This window comes from Planococcus citri, chromosome 1, assembly GCF_950023065.1.
Source record: "Planococcus citri chromosome 1, ihPlaCitr1.1, whole genome shotgun sequence".
In the NCBI taxonomy this organism is placed as follows: Eukaryota; Metazoa; Arthropoda; class Insecta; order Hemiptera; family Pseudococcidae; genus Planococcus; species Planococcus citri.
In genome coordinates, this window is record NC_088677.1 from 84042787 (window position 1) to 84053395 (window position 10609).

The 10609-nt window shown below is 39.8% G+C and overlaps 1 long non-coding RNA gene across 1 annotated transcript in view; it reads right to left on the reverse strand.

Moving 5' to 3' along the window:
• Nucleotides 1–10609, reverse strand: part of LOC135838864 (uncharacterized) — a 166415-nt gene that overhangs the window by 87978 nt on the left and 67828 nt on the right. The window lies entirely within an intron of this gene.

The window sequence follows — 10609 nt, forward strand, 5'->3', positions numbered from 1 at the left end:
TTTAGCGAATTTTTGAAAATGGTGAAAATGGCTTATTGAAACATTATCTAATTTTCTACAAAAAGAGCAAACATGGAGATAAAAATCTGAAACTCAGTTTATATGCTAGCTAAAGTAGACCATCCCAATCGATTCCCACCATTTTTCAGCCAATCTGGAGCCTCCAGCAAAAGTTGACTTTTATCCAGCAAGTTCAGATGGTAGCAGAAGGCGTTGTAAACAACTGGACAGTTGAAAGTAATGAAATTCGAGTCGCACATTCAAGATAAAGATGTATTTACTCGAATACATAATAAATAAATATGTACATTAATTAAAACGAAATAAAATCGCCATAATAACGATCGAAAAACGTAATAAACTCGAATGGAAAAACGAATACTCGAGTAGAAAAATATCAAAAGTCATCGGATGATTTTGTTGACTTCTCGGAAACGAAAACGATACAATGTATCTCGATAACGCTCGAATTACAGGTAATTACAACGAAAATAAACAGTTACAATAATTACGCGAATTTGCTCATTTTTTAACACTTTCCCTAATTCGAGAATTATCGAACCAATGATCTAAACAATCGATGATGTTAATCCAGATTGTTCTCGCAAGATTGACAATCTTGGACATGGCAACGGCTTCGTCAGTATATCAGCCAATTGCTGCTCAGTTCGAATATGCTGAACATCGATCATATTTGCTCGAATTCGGTCACGGATGAAGAAGTATTTTCTCTGGATATGCTTCGTTCTGCTATGAAATTCGACGTTCTCAGCTATTCGAATGGCATTTTCGTTATCCACCAATAACACAGGAACGTCGGACAGATCGATTAATTCTCGAAATAATCTCGAAATCCAGATAGTCTCCTTCGATGCTTCGTTAGCGGCGATTAATTCGGCTTCACAACTCGAGTCAGCTACCAACTGCTGTCGTTTGCTGATCCAGGAAATCGCCGCGTCAGCATACTTGATCAGAACGCCGGTTGTCGATCGAGATGTTGTAGGACAGCCAGCGAAATCTGAGTCACTGTAACATTCTAGCTGTTTGATAGTTGGATCGGATTTGTACACCAACTTGAAGTTTATTGTACCGTTCAAGTATCGAATAACACGTTTCAAACAGCTAACGTCTTCGGGTGATGGATTTTCCAGGGATCTCGATAATACGCCAACTGCGTATGAAATATCGAATCGAGTACCTCTGGCGACGTACAGCAGCGCACCAACTGCTGATCGGTAGGGAAAATCAGACGTTTTCTCGATGTCTGATGTCGTAGATCGTTTTACTATCGGAGTATCAACTGACTTACAGCCAGCCATTCCGAACCGCTTCGTAAGTTTTTCGATATACAGCGATTGGTCCAGGGAAATATCTCCGTTCGATGATCGAGATATTCGAATACCAAGGAACTGGTCTGCTGTTCTCAAAACGATCTTAAATTCGGACTGTAACGCGTTGATAAATGCATCCATCAGTTCTTCGTCATCTGATGATGCTAGTCCGCCGTCGACGTATAAAGCGAGAATGAGTTTACGAATTTTCCCATTTCGCTTTACGTAGAAGATGTAAACGCAGGGATCTTCTTTACTTTGAACGAATCCGAGTTTTAGCAGGAAAGCATGGAATCGAGCATTCCAACACCATGGTGCTTGTTTTAAACCGTACAAGCTGCTTTTCAATCGACAAACTCGATTCGTCCCGTCGTTATAACCGTCAGGTTGCCACATGTAGACTTCTTCCTCGACCTTTCCATACAGGAACGCTGCAGAGACGTCAAATTGATGTACAATCATATTTTCAGCCGCTGAGATTGCTAACAACGATCGTGTCGTATCGAGGCGAGTTACAGGTGAGAACGTTTCATCGTAATCAACTCCAGGTCGTTGACTGCAACCTTTTACAACTAATTGAGCGCGATATTTCTCGATAGTACCGTTAGAATTCGTCTTTACGCGGAAAACCCATCGATTGCGTAATACAGGTTTTCCCGGAGGTTTAGGAACTAAATCCCACGCGTCGTTAGTAGCCATGGACTGCATTTCGGTGTCCATCGCTGCTTTCCATTCGGAACGTTCTTGACTTCGAACAGCTTCGTCGTACGAGGTAGGTAACGAATCTAATTCGGCCAAGAAAATCTCGATTTCAACACAATTAGGGTGATTGTTGAGAATCGCAGATTTCGAACGTTTGTTGTCGCGTAAATTTCTCCATCTAGACAGAAGCTCGGTTTCTTCTAGATCGTCGTTAGCATTTTGAAAATTATCATCGATATCCGAATCTTCGTTGTCGAACGCTGATTTCGATGATTTTGGAGAAATTTTCGTAGTAGACGGTGAATTCTTCGGAGTAGAAGGTGCACTCTTTTTCGCAGTGCTTTTAGTTTCCTTCGTTTTAGAATCACTGCTACTTTCGTAATCAACTGGATCGAGCAAATCGTCGTTGATCGGTAATGTAACACGTTCTTCGCAATCTCGAAGTCTTTCGTTGAAAGTGACGTCTCTCGAACAAACAACGTCACGTTTCTCGGGAACGTAGACTCGATATCGCTCATCACCATCGTATCCGACGAGGTAACCGACGAGTACCTTTTTATCCATCTTTTTGCGTAGCTGGATAGGTACATGGACGTAACACTTCAAACTAACAATTCGAAGATGTTTTATTCGAGCTGGTTTACCGAACCATAATTCGTAAGGAGTTGAGCCGTCGATCGATGATTTGCCTACTCAATTCAGCAAATAAGCAGCGGTGGTAACGAGTTCGGCCCAGATTGATACCGGAAATGCGTAATCTGGATTCGAATATTTCAATGTTCGAGCCATTTCAACAATCGTTCTGTTTTCGCGTTCAACAGAACCGTTTTGCTCTGGCGTGTATGGCGCAGTTAGTCGTTGTCGAACACCGACATCTCGTAACACCGAACGTACTGCCTCGTTATCAAACTCGCCTCCGTTGTCAGATAAAAATTCCAACACACGATGACCTTGAGTACGAGCTTCGCGTCGTTAGCATTTTGAAAATTATCATCGATATCCGAATCTTCGTTGTCGAACGCTGATTTCGATGATTTTGGAGAAATTTTCGTAGTAGACGGTGAATTCTTCGGAGTAGAAGGTGCACTCTTTTTTGCAGTGCTTTTAGTTTCCTTCGTTTTAGAATCACTGCTACTTTCGTAATCAACTGGATCGAGCAAATCGTCGTTGATCGGTAATGTAACACGTTCTTCGCAATCTCGAAGTCTTTCGTTGAAAGTGACGTCTCTCGAACAAACAACGTCACGTTTCTCGGGAACGTAGACTCGATATCGCTCATCACCATCGTATCCGACGAGGTAACCGACGAGTACCTTTTTATCCATCTTTTTGCGTAGCTGGATAGGTACATGGACGTAACACTTCAAACTAACAATTCGAAGATGTTTTATTCGAGCTGGTTTACCGAACCATAATTCGTAAGGAGTTGAGCCGTCGATCGATGATTTGCCTACTCAATTCAGCAAATAAGCAGCGGTGGTAACGAGTTCGGCCCAGATTGATACCGGAAATGCGTAATCTGGATTCGAATATTTCAATGTTCGAGCCATTTCAACAATCGTTCTGTTTTCGCGTTCAACAGAACCGTTTTGCTCTGGCGTGTATGGCGCAGTTAGTCGTTGTCGAACACCGACATCTCGTAACACCGAACGTACTGCCTCGTTATCAAACTCGCCTCCGTTGTCAGATAAAAATTCCAACACACGATGACCTTGAGTACGAGCTTCGGAAAGTACCTCTCGAATACAACGAGATACTACGGCTGCTGTTTTCTCCTTCTCGACAAACACATGTCGATAATGGGAATGGTGATCTTTGATAACGATCAGATATCTGCGACCACTGAAGGAACGATCGAATGGTCCGCAAACATCACCAGAAATCAGCTCACCAACTGATTTGGTTGGTAGACGTGTGCCGAACGTCTGACGGTGCGCTTTTCCAAACTGACACGGTTCACAGACATCGGTATTAGCGTTGGCTTTCGTTTGTAGCCCCAATGCTGCGAATTTGGATCGAACAAGATTTTTATCGATGTGACCCCATCGTTCGTGATAGAGTTGGACTAGTTCGCTGCTCTCAACAGCATTCACCTGCGGCTCTGGTAACACGGTGTCGAACGATGCTTTGTAAAGCGTACCATGTTTGTTTCTCGAGCCGGTGAACATTACGCGATCTCCTGTTTCGAAACTGCAGGAGACTTGATTTGAGATGAATTTACTATCTGGCTTTTTATCGTGAGCGGCAAGCACAGATACTAGATTTTTCGAAATACTCGGTACATGCCACACGTCCGTCAAATCGAATTTGATAAGCTGGCCATTAACGAAGCTAGCTACTTCGATCGATCCATGACCAACAGCTGCAACTCGACAACCAGCAGCTTTGACAAAGTAATTTGACGGAAACGGTTCGTACGTTTGGAACCATTCTCGATGCGGTGTGATATGTTTGGTGGCGCCGTTATCGATCCACCAAGCTTGAGTATCGTTCGAGGAAATAACCGTATTCATTTGCTGCTCACAATCGGCGAGTAGAGCACTTTTCGTTTCTGAATCGGCTATCGTTTCGTTCACTTTCGGCGAACTACTGGAAGCGTTGACTTTTGGCGAATAATTTGCAGTACCGTTAGCTCGAGCTGGAAAGGGTGGTCTACCGTCGTTTATCCACCTAGAGCACTTTTTGAGCCAGTGCCCTTTCCCTGAACAATACTTGCAAATGACGTCGTTTTGCTGGTGATTTCCAGAATTATTCGAATTATTTCCAGAAGTACGTTGATCACCGGACGTTTTAGCGACGAATCTCGAGTTATTCTTCTTGCCGGATTTAGCGAACATAGCTTCGGATGACGACGTTGACGAGCTATGCACCGGACTGACGTTTCGCTCATGCATAATAAGTGCATCGGATAGATCGTTGAGCGACTTACTAGCCTGAGACTTGAGAAGAAGATAACTTGCTTTAAAAGATTCGAATCGATTCGGTAGAATATGCAAAACTTTTGAAACGAACAATAATTCTAACAGCTGATCGACTGTCTCAATTTTTCGATTTTCCAAGCCTGCTCGAAAGTCACGATGTTGATTTTTGATTCGCGAAACAACAGATGGCGCATCTTCGATATCATTCCATTCCGTGCTGAAGAAATTGAGACATTCGCGGAACAATTGATCTTCTGCTTTATCGTCGAATTCTTTCGTGAGCACTACCCATGCTTCACGTGCGGATAGCCTACCAGCGATGCGACTGTGTAGGTCTTGAGAAATCGTTTGGGAAATGATTATCTTCGCTTGATGAGATGCTTTTTGCCAAGCTGCAATCGACTTACGTGTTTCGGCGGCGTCGGCGGCGGTATCGGTCGTTTTAGGTTCGTCTGGGCATTTTGATTTACCTTCAACAATGTCTACGGCATTAAACAAGGCGAGTACGTCGAGCACTTTATCTTTCCATGACGGCCAATCACTGGAACAGGACAGAGGCTTTATACCCTTGATATAATCCATGGTGAAATTAGATATCAACAGCTAACGACTGCGATCTATTTTCTAACGTTGAAGATAACGCGAATATGCACTCGAACCACCGTAATCGTTTCTAGATAACGAACCGAACGAAATACATCACGATTAGCGTTTTTATCTCGAATAGGCGCAGTGGAAGCGTGCTGGGCCCATAACCTAATGAAATTCGAGTCGCACATTCAAGATAAAGATGTATTTACTCGAATACATAATAAATAAATATGTACATTAATTAAAACGAAATAAAATCGCCATAATAACGATCGAAAAATGTAATAAACTCGAATGGAAAAACGAATACTCGAGTAGAAAAATATCAAAAGTCATCGGATGATTTTGTTGACTTCTCGGAAACGAAAACGATACAATGTATCTCGATAACGCTCGAATTACAGGTAATTACAACGAAAATAAACAGTTACAATAATTACGCGAATTTGCTCATTTTTTAACAGAAAGTTCAATCTGGTCTTCCACAGTTCAGATTGATTGAGACGGGTATAAGAGTATGGCAAATCTGAGCACACGAGTTGAAAAGTCCAAAAAAGTTCAAAAAAGCAACAAGTAAGCAGCCTAACTTGAAAAATTATAAGAAATTTATTTATTTTGAAGGAATAAAAAGAAAAGCAATCTGTTACAAAATAGTAACATTTTTAGCTTGCACGCAATTAAGATTGAAATCTCACTGGTAGGTCCAACACGTGACATCTATGCAGACAGTATATTTCTTCATCTCAATTCAAAAGATTTTTTACTAATACATTGTTGTGGTTAGAAATTCTTTCGTTAGGTACTTCTTATGGATATTGTTGATTTCACACTAGATATTTCCAAATCTTCAAGAATTGTGTTGTTCTTCACATACCATGGCGCATTTATAAGTTTTCTTAGAATTTTGTTCTGGAATTTTTTGATAATCAGGATACCTATTGGATTCACTAGCCAAACCCTATAGTTCAATACCATATGACCAAATTGGTTTGAATAAACATTTTTGTATATTAAGATCTTGTTTTGTATGGTTCAGCATATTAGTTCCAAGAAGCTAATGAAACAATTTGAGTTTTTTGTAGAGTTGAGTTCTCTTCTTCAGAACACGGTCTCTCCATGTGAGATGGTTACCAAGGTGTAATCCCTAATATTTGACAATGTTTGTTCGGAGTATTTCATCATTATTAAACATTGGTGAGCAAGTTGTTTCAACTTTTCTTCATCGACCTTTTAGTTATAAGTATAGACAGCTACTCATATGTGAAATTATCCCACTGGTTATGTCGCCAACTAGGTTGATTTCAAATTGGAAACAAACACATCTGCGCATATCTCAGGAATTGATGCGTGTAAACACTTCACATGTAAATAGTGAACACTGGCAAATACCCTATTGCAATCATTTTGTCTTGCTCTATACCGCAGATTGCGAAGAAATGAAATTTGTTTTAATCGATACCAATCTGAGATCAGTACTTCGATGATTCGCACTCGCAGCAATGATATTAGAGTGTCAATTTGAAAAAATCGCGTATACTGTACTTCACACACTTGTTTCCAATTTGAAATCGACTGAGTTGGTGACAAAAGCATTGGGATAATTTTGAATTAGAGTAGCTGTCTAGATAACTAAAAGGTCGATGCTTTTCTTCTGGTAAAAAAGACGTAGCTTGATTTTTCACTATTGATGTTTGATTCTCCAAGTTAGACACCATTTGTTTATGGTGTTTAAGTTGTTTTGTAATTTGTCCATTGCAACATGTGGATTATAGACACTGGACCTGTGGAATAAGATAACCAACTGCAGGCCAAGGGGAACAGAAATGGTAAAGAAAAATTGAGTAACACCAGTTGCCAATTGATCCCACTGGGTGCTCTTGGCTGAGCTGTACTTCAATCTGCAGGCAACGGAGAAAAGGAATGGTAGTGATATTTTGTGTAGAGCCAATTTCTCTTGCTGGGTGCTCTTGGCTGCACTCGGCGTGCTATATTTTGTAGTATATTTTGTTCAAGAATTTGACAACAGCGCGCGCAGCCAAGAGAACCCAGTGGACAAATTGACATTACTCAGGATATTTTGCCAAGGTGGCTGCCATTTGGTTGTCTTATACCCAGGTCCAGTGTCTAATAATCTGGGTCAAAATCTTGAGTGGTAATTTACCTTAATGCCAAATCCGAGTATGTCCATACTAAAAAAGTACGATTTTACGCAACACTGATAAGGTTGGGATATGCTCGGAAGGGTTTGTTGAGTTCTGATTGAACATCGGTCAGCTTTGTGCATCTTCGGTGGTGCATTTTAACTGTACTCAGATGCAAATTTTTTAATTCAGGGCTTCCCAGAGTCTTATCAGTGACGCAAAACGACGATTTTTTTTTGGATGGACATACTCGGATTTGGCATTAAGGTAACAAATTGCAGTGTCGTCAGCAAATGTTGCTATTGTGATGTCGCTTATCAAAGGGATGTCACCTGTGTAGAGATGATATAATATGGGGCGCAATACGCTTCCTTGTGGTACTCCTGCTCGGATTGTTCTGAAGTTGGAGAAAGCATTGTTGTATTTTACTCTAAATTTTCTATCACTCAAATAATGAGTCAGAAGATTGTAAGTATAGTGAGTCTGGAAGATGTTTTTCAAGTTTTATTAAGAGGCTATGCATGCCACACGTGATCGAAAGCTTGGCTTACATCAATAAAAGCTGCAGTGCAAATTTTTCTGTCTTCAAGAGAGTTGTTAATTTTTTCAACAAGACGATGTACTTGTTGAATAGTATTGTGTTTCAAACAAAATCTGAATTTTATTGGTGGTTTGGAATAAGCTTTCTCAAAATGACTTTTTTTGATAATTAATGACCAAATAAATGATATCTTGACATAGTGCAGATTGGCCCCACTGCTGATGCTGAAGGTAGTGCTTATTTTATGAACTCCTTATATTGAAAATATTGAGAACGTGTGAAATTATTAAGAAGTATAAAAATCTCGCATTGTCCGAACCCTCCTTATTAGAGAGTTCGCGACAAGGACAATGGACAATGGAATGCCCAGATTTATGAGATCTCTATATCTATATAGCAATGTATGTGGCGAGATCCACCCCCTGTGACAGGTCAGTTAATTAATGATCTTGCGGCTCGCTTCGTGATGACATTTATGATCGAAGATAGGGTTTAAGATACGTAAATTTTATTATTTACAAGTGTGGGAAATTTAAAGGAAATTAAGCAAGGGAAATTTGATTCACGATATGAACATAGTATTCTAGAAATTACCAAGTAATTTACCTGTAGTTTAAATAAATATATGTTCTGCCTGCTTTTCAAATAATAAGATCTTCTGGTTCAAATAAATTAATTCTTCTGGAAAAATAATAAATTGTTCTTCTAAATAATAATCGTTTCTTCTAAATAATTGTAGTAATTGATAAATCAATTACGACATCCGGAACCTAAAGGGGAGGCAGGCAGAAAAAGAACACAGGGCCCAATTAGTTTCATTGAAACTAAGTGAGTGTAATTTAGACTAAAAAAGGCAGAGGAATTTAGTGGAAGCGTTTTTGGGGGTCTTAAGCAATTTCTAGAAATGGTCAGAAGGGGGATCTTAACCCAGGAAGCCGGAAAAGACCTCGAGTAAATTTGAGTGCACCATGTGCACTACTGACAAGTCTAACATTTTCACTAAAAATACAAATAAATAACTCACTGTTGGTTTTATCGGGGATTCCTAGTCCATGGCAGAGTCTCCAGTGGTTTCCGGCATATTTTGAGGACATTTAGAATAATTTGAACTTTAAATTACCCACAGGGGGTCAAACTTGAAAATGAACAATGTTAGCAGTTTAATGTGCAAAGGGCAAATGGCAGAGTTTTAGCTAAGAGGAATAGAAGTTTATTGTGGGGGTCTGAGTCATTGCCAAAGAGGATTTTTGGTGACCATTTTAATAGTTGACCAACTCAGAGGGTGAGTCACCCTTCCAAAGAGGTCACTATCCTTCTGAAATCGAGGGGGAGAAATTACAGGTAATTACTACATAATTTACCACCTCTGAATTTGGTAAATTTTAAGTGGATCGTCAGTGCAGCCACTTGAAGTCGATTTTTCGACAATAAGCTCTGTACTTGTACATAGCAATCACGCATTTGCGCATATACCACCACTCTTTAGGGGTAGGGATTTAGCTGCTATGTACGTCTTTATAATAGAGATCTCTTGCAGAAAATCCTCACTTGGTTCTGCAAATACGTGTTAGCTGGTCCTTGTTGCCTATTAATATAATGGACTGTGGATGCACCCCCAGGGGAGGCCACGGTCGAGCTGTGTTATTTGTACCTTCTTCTAGTGAGGTAATTTAATTCGATTTTTATATTAATTGATCCCATGATCAATAAATAGTATCTGTTTCGGTAGTTTGGATCATACCATGGCGTTATCGGATTATGCAAAGTCTTACGCGCTATCTCGTTTAGTTAAGTTCCATCGATGCCTTTAGTATTGGGGTGGCCACCGATAGAGATGGAAAAAAGCGTGTAGTGTTCTGTAAGTAGTGAAATACATTTGCTATTTAATTATTAAGTTTTTCGTCATAGTATGTACAACCAAGGTGTCCACTGCTATGACCTTAATTAGATGAATACCTAGTTATATTATCAGGTGTCTAATAGCCTAATAGGTATCTAATTCGCACATCCTATTCTACCTGCGAGTGGCATGGATGAAGTAATAATACTCGAACATTATACGTTTCTCTGCAGGCTTCCTCTTTCAACAGAAAAGTTAAGTCATTTACGTGTCTAAGTTTCATTCAGTTCCATACCATATTGAAGAATATGTGTAAATAGTGTAAATATATAGTATAAGTAAAACAGCATTTTTATTTATGACTATAAACATTGAATGTGTGTAGTTAAATAGATAGGTTACAGCGTTCTGAGCTAGCTAGGCAATGAGCAATTATTCCCCACATAGGGAATAATTCTTATCTTCACTGAGTACAAAATCATTTATTTCCTTCTCTCCCTTCAGTAGTCTATCCAATTTCAACTATATCAATCTATTCCATA